The sequence below is a fragment of the Phascolarctos cinereus genome, unplaced genomic scaffold, assembly GCF_003287225.1.
Source record: "Phascolarctos cinereus isolate Bilbo 61053 unplaced genomic scaffold, phaCin_HiC Scaffold_4;HRSCAF=312, whole genome shotgun sequence".
In the NCBI taxonomy this organism is placed as follows: Eukaryota; Metazoa; Chordata; class Mammalia; order Diprotodontia; family Phascolarctidae; genus Phascolarctos; species Phascolarctos cinereus.
Window position 1 is genome coordinate 8,653,793 of NW_027555847.1, and position 12,588 is coordinate 8,666,380.

The window sequence follows — 12,588 nt, forward strand, 5'->3', positions numbered from 1 at the left end:
CTACCTGCCAGGCATATGCATGTCCTACTGGGTGTCACTATTCAGCTAAATGGATCTTACTGCTGTCCTTCAAACACATTTCCTCATCTCCCTTCTGGGTGCCTTTGTATGGGAGACTCCCCAGGCTAGGATGCCCTCCCTCCAACAACTCTTCTCCCTTCCCCATTCTTTTGCCTCTAAGAATGCCCAATACCCTCAAAGCTCAGCTTAAACTCCAAGGGCCAGCCACCCCCTCCACTCCACCCCCCTCACAGTAGCCCCCTCCCTAAAACCATCACATGGTCTCTGCACTAGAATGCAAGCTCTTTGACAGCAGGCCTAGTTTTCTTTTGTCTTTGAATGCCCAATACCTCACACAGCAGTACTTCACAGGGTACTTGCTGATTGGTTATTACTACTACATGCTGTCATGCCAGGGCTATATTCTGTTTCCCCCACTTCCTCCTTTTCCCCAAGTGGTCTCCAGTACATGCTTAATGACTCTCAGTTCTCCTCCTCTTCCCCCCAAAGCTCCCCACCAGGCTTCCCAGCTCTGGGGACCCTGTGTCTCTCCAAAGGGATTGTCATCACCCCTTTGAGCCATCCTGTTTCTTCAGAATTCATCAGTTTAGTGAACTCAAAGCTAGAATCTGGTGCTTCTGAACAAGGTCTGCCCCACTGTGAATTTTGAGGATGCCAGTCAGGTCGGGTGTGCCCCATTCGGAGTTCGTTACCACCCATCGGCAGGCCTGGGGCTTCTTTTTGCTGCCTGGGCCTCTCCAGTAAACGCTAAGTATGTCTGCAGCAGCTCTTCCTATTCTGTGGCTACTCTAGGGTGAACAGCTGCTTAGACAAAGGCTGGCTAGTTCTCACCTTCCCTTCTCATTTCACTTATAACAACTGATGAAAACTTTTTTCTAGCATTTACCAACCATTCCTATATTTTAAACCATGATCCAAAATTCCTTGTTTTGTCTTTCTGAATAGCTTCCATTTGAAACGTGGTAGAAGATTCTGAAGATCATCTGGCAAGATAAGGCAGGGTCCTTTCTTGAACTGCGATGCCAAGTATTCAAACTCTGCTGCAGAGAGTGCAACTCTGAGGGGCTGACCACATCATTCAAATGTCATACATATGTTTGCCTAGAAGACTATGACATAGAGAAGTTGCACAAGGCAAGCACTCACATGGAGGTCAAAAGAAGCAATACAAGGACACTCTAAAGGTCTCTCGAGGGAGACGCTGGCACATGGCTGCCCAGAATGGTGTGCCCACATCAAAGAAAGGCCGTGCTTAAGCAAAAGCAGCACTGCAGCAGCTCAAAAGCAATGTGAGACACACAAACGTTCCCGTGGACCACTGGTGACCAACCTGCGCTGGAGCCTTCAGAGCCTGCCTGGGTCTGATCAGCCACAGCCAGACACGCCGCACCTTGACTCCAACACAGTGATGCCATTTTGGTCCCCTTGGAGAACAAAGGACAAGCAACCACTGTCCACGCCTGGGGCCCCAGCACCAAAGTCCAGGCTCTCTGGAATTTCGAAAAGCTCCATTTCTTAGATGGTTCCTCCTTGGTAGGCTGAACTCTAAGCCACAGAGGAAAATCACTCCCCACGTCCCACAACTCAAACGGGTTAAAGCTTGCTAACGGAACAGAAGATAATTAGCCAAAGGAATGAATGACTGTCGGGAGTAACATCCATCCACACAAACACTGAGAAATCACAGTTTAAAGAGTGTGTTGGGTCATAGGAGTGCTTACAATGCTTTATACTCAGCTGACTGAAGAGATAAGTGTAGCATCATTTCTTTTTCACAATTTAATTACAACCATAAAGCTAAGGGCACAATATTCACTGCGATAATTTATCAATCTTAACCGGAAATGTAACACAGGCAAATATCTGGCAGGAGGCTCTTTTATGGAATTATTTTTAGAACTACACATCCTTAAGTCGACTTAATGATAAGTAATATCAACATAGTGGTTTGGCTTTTTTTTAAGTCTACACAGGACTTGGCGATTATGTTTATCGGAACTTAACATCCCTATGAGATAAGTACTTACTCCAGGCATTAACAACCCATTTTAGAAATGAGAAACTGATGCCTGGAGAAGTTCCTTGTCCTGGCTCTTTAAAAAGACAGGATTTGAACCCAGATTTTCCTGACTCCAAATCCAATCCTCCACATTCGCTCTGCCAGGCTGCCTCCCTGAGGAATTACCTTCAACAAGGAAATCATTTGTGACAGACAAGTTTCAATAAAATAAAGAACCTATCAGTTCAATTTTTCTCTTAACCGAACTCTTAAAATAAATCTTACCATTTAAAAAATGCATATAGAAACTAAATGTTTAGCTTAAAAACAAAAGCCATAATGTCAGTACCCCAGAAATGTATTTTAGGGTGTGGCACTGGAGTAGACAGAAAAGTTCAGTCACAAATCCGGGTTTTATGCAAAGACCGGTCAGAACGGTTCAGACAGTGAAGAGCCTTAGAAAATTCTCTCGTCTAACTCCATCCAGCCTTTAACAAATGAAGAAACTGAGGCCCAAACGTATGAAGCAAGTGACTGAGCAAAGAATGGCACTCAAACCAAAAGCCGAGAGAGGGCTCCCTTTCCTCCACCCTTTGTTAGTCTCCTTATCTACTTCAATCCAGTGATGTTATCCACGAGGGGGAACTCCCTCAAAGGTTCACGTAGCTGCCCAACTTCCCCCTCCCCTGCCATTTCCTCCAAATCAAAAACAAACAGTGCAGCCTGCCCGCGCCCAAAATCAGAAAATCCTTTTAGAAGGCTAAATGTGGAGGAGGCTCAGTCACCCGGATTTCGGCTTTAAAACTGCTGCCTTGGGGGCGGGGAGGAGCCCCTCCTAAGGGGCTCAGCCTCCACAGGCAGAGGTGCCCCACTCCCCACCTCGGTCACTCGGTGTGTCTCCAGCCCGGCGACAGCGTCCCCCAGAACCTCCCCAGAGGGAGTGCGCCTGTTCTTTTTAATTTGATTCCCCGGACGCAGGCTAGCTTAGTGAATGCTACTGCTGACCCCCGTGAGCTCGGACGGGGCGGGGGCTGATGGGTCCCCGCAGCCGGCCCCGAGGTCAAGGCACTTCAGAGCCCTCTCAAACCCTGGTCTTCCTCCCGCTCACCAACACATGGCATGTAATAGATGTCTCCGGTGTTCTGGTCCCAGTAAGACGGGAACTCCCGGCGGGCAGGGGCAGCGCCTGCTCGGTCTTCCAGAGGCAGTCGCAGGCAGACAGACAGACACAGGCTGACAGACAAACAGACACACACACACACACACACACACACACACACACACACAGAGCCAGCCAGCATGGCACACAGCAGGTGCTTAATGGATGCAGGCTGCGGCTCTCCCCACAACCCGCGCAGGAGGGGCGCCCTCTTCCTCCTCGGTCCCCCCACCCAGCCTGGTACACTAAAGGCGTTTCATAAATGGATACTGCGGCTCTCCCACCAGCCTCCCAAAAGGGTGGGCCCCCCTTTCCTCCTCGGTACCCCCCAGGAGCCCGGTACACAGCAGGCGCTTAATGGAAGCCGCGGTTCTCCATTGACCTCCGAGAGGGCAGCCCCCGGGAGCCCGGCACACAGCAAGAGCCTAATGAATGGACGCTGCGGCTCTCCCCCCCGGCCAAAAGAGGGGCGCGCCTGTCCTCCCCCACCTCCGCCCCCTGCCTGGCACACAGCAGGCGCCTAATGGATGGATGGATGGATGCTATGGCTCTCCTCTCCATCCCCCGCAGCGGGGAGCCCTTCCCCTCCCCCGCCCGGCACACAGCAGGCGCCTAATGGATGCCCCGGCGAGGGCGCGGTGACCTTCGGGCCGGGCTCCCAAGGCCTGGCCGACCCGGACACACCCACCGCCCGGAGACCGGCGCCCCGCGAGCCCGCGCTCACCTGCAGCCGGCCGGGGAGCGGAGGCGGGCACGCACGCACGGCCGGCCAGGGCAAGGCTGAGGCCGCCGCCGCTGCCGCTGCCGCTGCCGCTGCCGCCGCCGCCGCCGCCGCCGCTGCGGGGCCGGGACCGGGGCCGGACAGCTCGGGGCTCCTCCGGGCAGCCGCCGCCGTCGCCGCCGCCGCCGTTGCCGATCACTTCCGGGGCGCGGGGGCCGGGGTCGCACCACCCGGGGAGGGGGCCACCAGCTCGGGAGCGACTTCCGGCGGAGCGCACACCCAAGACCCGGACCAGGACCCGGGCCCGGCTAGAGAACAATGATGGGAAACCCTGCTAGTCGCCCCGCCCGCGGTTGGGGCGGGAGGTTGTGGGGGGGGGGTGGAGCGCCGGACCCATCTGCGCAGGTGCGAGCGTCCTGGCTCTTCAGGCAGCCCCGCTCCTCCCCCTGCGCGGCGGTGACGTCAGCGCTGTCCCCGCGGCGGGCAAGGCGCCAGAATCCCAGCCGAGATTCCCGGATGCTGACGTCACCGACGTCCGGGCGTCCTCACCAGCGTAGGGCTCGTGCTCCCTCCGGGGCTACCGCCATGTTGGGCGTCGAGAGGTTTTCTGTAGTGGGTTGTGCTCTGGCTTGGGCCATAAAGATCGACCCCCACCTCCGCATCCCATCGTCCTCCCATTCTCCTCCGGCGAGGTGCCAGATGAGGCCCTGACAGCTCTGAGGGTTCCCAGACGAGGAGCAGAGCCAGAATAGCGCCGAGGGGAAGGGGGCAGGAGTGGTTAGCCGAAAGCCCCAGGCGCCAGCCGCGCATGCGCTTCCTATCTCCCCACCCCACCCCCTGAGCCCCAAGGGCCCTTCCCCGAGTCTAGGAACCCTGGGGGAGGGGCTGTAAGATCGCGAGATCAGGGCCCGGGTGCCGAGGAGATTCCGAGGCATCATCTGACAGACGAAGGAACTGAGGCCCCGAGGAGGAACGGACTTGCCCGAGCTCCCCCGGGGAATAAGTAACTCGGGAAGGATCTGAGGTCAGCTCCTCCGGAGGCCCAAGTCCCGCGCTCCGGAAGGTGGTGGGACAGTGACCCCCTCCCTCCCAGAACGTCCAGAGGACACTGTGAGCCTCCTTCCCCGTCCCCGGGCCTTTAGAGAGGGTTAGGGCTGGCCTCAAGGATTTCTGGAGCACTTGCCACCTTCCTGAGCTAGGAGGGGCTTCTTCGGATCAGTCGTCCTCCCTCCGCTGACACTGATCCAGACCCTAAACGGGGGGGGGGGGGGCCGGGGGAAGGAGTAGTCCTGGACCAGTGGGGAAACTCCCTCTAAGAATACAAATTAGCAGGCGCTGAAGAAAGTTTTCAAGAGTCGGCAGGACTCGAACTCGGGTCTTCCAGCCTCTTAAAGCAAGTTGTTTTTTTTGTTTGTGTATTTTTTACCACTCACTTTTTATCGGGATTGAAATGAATCAGCAAAGCAGTCTCTATGAATTCTTGTGCTACTGGGTGGCAGTTTGAGAAAGGACAGAGGTTAGGGTTTTTTATTTTGCTGTTGTTTTCACCAGCCTCTGGACTGTTTAATGTTTAAATGCCTTCTGAGGTAATTCACCTCAGGAGCTAAGGTGTGGTTTGTCCTTCGTTCATGACCTCGGGAAGATGATGACGTGACTTGCAATTGACTTGGATTTGAGGGAGGGAGGGCTGTGCAAAGTCACCAGCCTCACTCTCTCCTCCCCAGTAGCTAACAACTTGCTTGGGAAGTAAATATGACTTCATTAATTTGGCATAAACTTTGAAACATGAAATAGCATCACTCTGCAGGTTTGTCCCTGTTAATACTCATGGTGTTTTATGCAATCTATAATTGTGGACACCTTTGTGGATTGATGACAGCATGATGACCAAATCAGTGTCCCCTCAAGGAGCTGAGGTGGGATGATCTCAAGTGAAGATGAGTAATCTCTGGGAAGACAGAAACACGGCTTCAAGTAAATTAGTTGCTGGTTTTTCCCAAATCAAGCTCTGCGTGCCTCACACACAGCAAGATAGCTCAATTTTTAGCAAAGGCTTCGAAAAGGCACATAACAGCAATAATGCATATACGTGATAGTTAACAGCAGCAAACCATTCTTCTGGTGTGTGCCCCCAAGCAGTGCTGAAACTGAGCTCCCTGCCCCCTTCTCACGCTAAGGAAGAGCAAGTCTTTAAGTACCAATTGACTCTGGTCTATTCCTACACCATTTTCTTTCTTATTCAAACCATTTTCCTAGAATGGAGCCATACTAAATTATCACACGCATGCTAAGTTAAGATTTACTGTAATGCCCCCACTATGCAGAGACTGAGAAAATAAACAGAACTTGTCCCCACTTTTCTTTCCCCACTTTTTGACCCTAAGAAAGAAAGTCACAACCTTTCTTCGTCCTAGTTTCTCTTGCTGTACAACTGAGATAATAATAACTTTCTACTGCCCTGCCTCACAGGGAAGTTATGAGACATAACAAATTAATGTTTGAAAAGCTCTTTGAGGTTCTTGGATGAAAGGTGTTAATGAAAGGACACATTAATAATGAGCACTAATCCCTTGGAGCATGACTTCATTTGGGCATTTACCAAGAGAAGACACTAAGGCTTCTGTTTAAAAAAAAAAACATAGTCTGGGGGTTTTTTGGATGAATTTAGTTTTTATTATATTCAAGAACACTTCATCACCTATTAGTAAATATATGTTTAGTCAAAAGAATTAAGTATTATTAATGTAAGATTCACTACCACCCACTGCTATCATATGCTTACTTGAAAGCATTTGCATGGTTTTGTCAAACTATTGGTTTTGGATTGAGAGTCTACTGCAGGGGTTCTGGGCCTTTTTGGTCCATATGCCTTGTACCCCTTGGCAGTTGTCTTGTCAGTCTGATGAAGCCCATGGACCCCTTCTTAGGGTTATTTTTAAATGCATAAAATCAAATCCATAGGATTACAAAGAAACCAATTACACTGTAATACAGTTATAAACATATATATTTAAAATCATGGGCACTGCTCTAAGAACCTCTGTTCTAATATTTGTAAAGTACTTATTAGCATAGAACCTGGCACATAGTAGGCACCTAACAAATGCTTGTTCTCTTCCCTACAGCATCTTTTTTTAAAGGCTATTAAAGGATTTTAAAGAATATCCCTTTTTTAAATGCTGTATTAATAAAAATACTATTCATATTAGTGTCGAACAATACAAAACCTGTATATAACAGTTACTGTCTAAAGATAAAGGATTGAATTGACTAATGAATCTTTGGAACCTGTTATTATTGATATGCATTTCTACAGCCCAAAGAAAATGATTTGTGAGAGGCAGCCTTCAATCAAGAAGACCTGGGTTCACATCCTGTCTGCAACTCATTCTATTATATGACCCTGGGCCAGTCCTTGAAGCTCTCATTCCTAGACAACTTTCTCTGTAAATGGCAGAAAAAGTGGCTGATCTGCATTAGTAGATGGAATTTCCAATTCCTTGCAACACTAAAATTACATTTCCATCTTTGAAAAGTAGGGATTTAACTAGAATTAGACTTTATTTCTACTCCAGTGTTGTTACTCTAAAATCCTTTCCATTTCTTTTAGTTCATCTAGAATTTCTGTCTTTTCATCTCTCCAGCTCATTCCTCCTAAACTTATTTGTCATCTTCACTGCAACACCAGTCCCTACCCTACCTTGTTCTCCTGGTCCAATAGCCCTGCTCTGGCCTCCCTTTCCTCTCACCGCCTTCTTGACAAATTCATGACCATACATCTTCCTGTACCCTTGACCATTATTTCACTGCTAATCCTCACCGCCACCATCTTGCCTTCCCTGTTGAACGCTAAAGGAAGAATTAACACTAATGCTGATTGACTCTGGGCAGGTAGGTAGTGTCATAGTGCATAAAGGAGTGAGCCTGGTATCAGGAGTCCATGAGTTCAAATCCAGCCCTGGACACTTACTAGCTATATAACCCTGGGCAAGTCACTTAACCCTGTTTGCCTCAGTTTCCTCATCTAAAAGGAGCCAGAGAAGGAAAAGACAAACCACTCCAGTATCTTTGCCAAGAAAATCCCAAATAGGGTCAGAATGTGTCTTGACTAAACAACAACTGATGGACTCCACCACAAACTCAGGCTGTCTAAAGTCAGTAGTGCCTTCCTTTCTAAGTGGCAATACTCTTGTTCTTCCTTGACTGATCTGATCCCATTCCCAAGTCTTCATTTGGAAACTTGCTGCTTTTTCTGAAAGTCCCCAGAGCCATCATCCTTCCCTCTCCTACTTCACTGACAAAATCAAGACCATTCATTGTTAGCTCCTACATCTCTGCTCCACATCTACAACTATCCTTACCTTTCTTCTCTCACACAAGCATCCTAGGAAGTGGTGATCTTGTCAGGGCCAGATCTTCTGGTTGTATACTTAGTACTGTTCTATCTCTGTCTCTGTCTGTCTCTCTCTCTCTCTCTACACACACACACACACACACACACACACACACACACACACACACACATCCTTCTGTCTCTTCAATAAAATGTAAAATCTGTAGCACCTAACAGTACCTGGCACATATCTGGTATTTAATAAATACTCATTGGTTGATCTCTCACTTTCAGTCTCCCAATTTCCTTCCATCTTCACTCCCTATAAACATAGTCAGATCTAATTAGTCCTTAAAGAAAAAAAGCAAAAAACCTTCACTTGACGCTGCTGTTACCTCAACCAATTGTCCTTTATCTCTACTCTTTCATTATCTCTATCTCACATTTAGGAAAAAAATCATCTACCCTTATTGTCTTTACTTCTTCATCACCCAATCTTTAGCCTCCTGTGATCTGGCTTCTGACTCCTCTCTGACTGAAATTTCACTTTCCAAGATTTACGTCACTAGTGGATGAATTGCTTAATCCAGTGGGTTTTCTTAGTCCCCGTTGTCCTCAATCTCTCTGGAGATTCTAAGTGTATGTGGTGCGCTGGCTTTTTTAATCCCTTGTAGCAGCCCTTCTAGACGCTCTCCCAACTCCTACTTAAACTGAAAGATTGATTTCCCTGTAAGTAGTTGGGATTTGGTGAGATGTGCAGACAGGGATTTTATCACTGGCTCTTTTTGGTTTTTTGTCTCCTGGGAATTTCTAGGTATCTCATCCATTGCCTGTTGTACTTGGGAATTTTTCTCCTTCCTTCTATCTTTGTTAGCAGCAGGTGAGGTAAATATAAACAGACCTTACACTTGGCCAGGAAATAATTATAATTTCAAACAAACTAGATAGCCGAGAATCCCCGAGAGAAAATATCAGTAACCAGAGAATACATCACTTTGAAAGAGAAGATGGTAATAATGAAGGAGAAGTAAAGGAAAAGCTGGACAGGGTTTAGGAACACCTCCACGTTTGAAAGAATCCCAGCCTAGAAGGTCACATTACTCATTGTTTTCAAGTAGCAAAGAACTAAAGCCAATTCAAGGACATCTGTGCTGGAAAAGACATGCCAATATTTCAGATGAGAATAGAAACAACTCCTTGTCTGTCTGGGGGAGACAGAAAGAAACTGTGTTAGAAATAGCTAGAACAGTCAACTGTAGGTACACGTGTCTACAGTGGTTGTGTTTATTTCCACTGCATTTGATAAAAAGTGAAACACCTATCCCTACTAGTCTCTTAATATGATAAATATAGAGTATCAAGGCTGGACAGATTTGCATTTTACTGAACAGATATTGCTCAGTTATCTTGGATTTGGATTCTGCACAACAGTTTTGGTTTGAGGTCTGGGATATTAAAATCTGCCTTTGCAGACAGAGATAGGAAGTTGTGGGCACGACTTTCAGTATACATACAAGTATAGCAACTGGACTTATCAGCATGCTGCCATTCCCACCCCTCTCTTCCACCCCCATGTATAACCAGAGACACCGGGGAAGAAATAATCTCTGTAGCCTGCCTACATTCTTTGGTCCCTGTGATTGTAGCCTCACCCTAGCCTGTGCCATAGACAAAGGAAGAAAAAGTCTTTGCTACCTTTCCGATTTGTTACAGTATAGTATAAACTAAATACAGGTTAAAGGACAAAGTTATTTCATTTTCACTGTGCTTTTAGTAGCTAAAAATGAGGCAACTATATATGAACACTTGAAGTCTAAATCCTAAAAATCTACTGCATACTGAGATGATTCTGCTAAAGCAAGAGTTTGGAACCTGACATCTGTGGACTTGTTTGATATTTTGAACACTGTAATTGGTTCTATCTGTAATCCTATGCAGTTTGTTTTATACATTTAAAAACATTATTCTGAGAAAGGATCCATACACGTCACCAGAATGCTGTCAAAGGTGTCAGTGACACAAAAGGCCAAAAAGCCCTGCCGATCTCTAGCCCTGTCCTTTTTCCGTCTTCCTGTGTTCCAGCATCCTGTCTGTCCACCAAAATAAAGGCAGGAAGCCTAAAAGAGAAACGGAAGGACGTGGGCTCTTAGGAGTGGAAGGGACCTCGGAGGGAGGCCATCTAGTCCACTCTTTCACCCGGGCAGGAAGCTTTTAAATAAGACTCCCTTCTCCATGGCCATCCAGCTTCTGTGTGAGTGTTCCCAGGGTAGCAGGGCCCATGAACCATTACACTCATGAACTCTCATGGATACAAAATTCTTTAGGTTAAGCTCAAATCTAGCTCACTGTAGCTATTCTACTACTCCTAGTTTCCCCTGTGATCGCTTCACAGAACAAGGCAAATTCTTTTTTGACAAAACAGGTTTTCAAAAGATGGACAACCCAGCTCATAGTAGGAGCTTAACAAATGTTAACTTGACTGTGGACAGCTTTCAGTGAATTCATCACACTGTTCAGCAAGGCAGGATTCAAAATGCAAAAAGGAGGGTGGGATTAAGAAGGCCAGATTTGAGAAGTAGATCACAGCATCCTACAGCCTGTCAAAATGAAGGTCTTCAGAAGAACAGCACACCCCAGTTTGGGAAGGAATTCAGAACAGCACCCCAAAAGTTCTTGAAGGAAGAGTGGAGAAAGGTAGGGGGACTGTGGGCAGAGCACTGAACGCATCACCCTGGGTTTTCTCCAAACCAGGACATTGAGTGAAAGAATTTATAACATTTTATGACACTATGGGAAGTGCTGTGCTAAATATAACTCCAGAAGAGAGGATAGTCTCTGCCCTCGCGGAGTTTATATTCTAAATGGGGAATCCACACAGACAAGGGAGGTGCTGCCTGGGAGAATATAGTGGTTTGCAAAATTTCTGGTAGGGTGAGTGGAGCCTTAGGGGAATTCTGCTTTGAGATCAGTACTCATCAACTCATGAAATCTTTGGCTCTTCAGTAAATACTCTGGTTTTTTCCTAGGCATTTCCAAAAAAGATAATTTGAGGCATTTAGCTTCATGTTAGCTTTAATGTACCCTGGGAAAAAATATTTGATAAAAGGATTTCCAGTTCTTGATGACCTAACCCATTTTCTCTGTCCCTTTCCCGAAGCCATAAACTGCCTATTCCAATCCACAGATGACCTCATTCTGTCACTAGGGACAGACCAATGTGAATCTTCTAAAGTTTCCCATCCCCATTTGCTCTCCCTCCCCCCAAATAGTATGTGAAAGGCCTTGTGGTAAAAAGAAGAGAGCTGGCCTTGGTGCCAGGAAGAAGGTTAATATGTTAATATGTGCTATCGGTGAGCATTTATTAAGCACTTAATATGTGCCAAGCAGTGTGCTAAGTGCTGGGGATACAAAGAAAGGCAAGAAAATCCCTAGTCTTAAGGAACTTATCATTCAATGTAGAAAACAATGTGCATACAACTATGTATGAACACAATATAGGTAGCATCTCAGATGGAAGACACTATGATTAAGGAGTAGAAGGCTTTCTTGTGGGAGGTGGGACTGGAGCAGAAATCTGAAGGAAGCCAGGGAAGCCAGAAGGTCGAGGTGAGGAGGGAAAAAGAGCTCCAAGAAACAAAGAGACCAGCGTCACTGGATCATGTGGTACATGGAGTCCCCTCTGTGGCAAGAAGATAGAAAGGTAGGAGGGGGCCCGATTATAATGGGCTTTAAAAACCAAATGGAGGATTGTATATTTGGTCCCCAAGTTAGTAGAGAGCCACTGACATTTATTGAATAGGAGGGAGTGACATCATCAGACTTCCACTTTAAGAAGATCAGTTTGACAGCTGACTGAAGGATGGACTAGAGTGGAAAGACTTGTGGCAGGGAGACCAACCAGAAGACTATTGAAATAATCTAGGCATGAGGTGATGATGGCCTATACCAGGGTGCTGGCAGTGTGAATGGAAAGAATGGGTCATAGATGTTACAAAGGTCAAAACAACAGGACTGGGAAATGGATTGGATACAGGGGCTGAGAAAGAATGAGGAGTCAAGAACAAAACCCGAGCTAGGAGCCTAGAAGGCTGGGAAGGTGGCGGTACCCTCACATTAAAAGAGAAGTTAGGAAGAGGGGAGGGTTTTGGGAAAAGATAATGGGTTCGGTCTTGGACATGTTGAGTTTAAGATGTCTATGGGACATCCAGTTTGAGATGTCCAACAGGTAACTGGAGATACATGATTAGAAGTCAGAGAAATGTTAAGGCTAGACAAATATATTTGAATAGAGAAGATAATTGAAACTGTGGAAGCTGATGAAATCACTAAGTGAAAGAACATGGAGAGAGAAGAGA

At 47.1% G+C, this 12,588-nt stretch overlaps 1 protein-coding gene across 1 annotated transcript in view; it reads right to left on the reverse strand.

The window, feature by feature from the left end:
- RALA (RAS like proto-oncogene A) overlaps positions 1–4,281 on the reverse strand; it is a 60,986-nt gene extending 56,705 nt beyond the window's left edge. Inside the window, exon 1 of the mRNA XM_078152044.1 lies at positions 3,904–4,281. The gene's annotated coding sequence lies outside the window, so the exon portion shown is untranslated. The remainder of the gene's footprint in view (positions 1–3,903) is intronic.
- Positions 4,282–12,588: the final 8,307 nt, after the last annotated feature.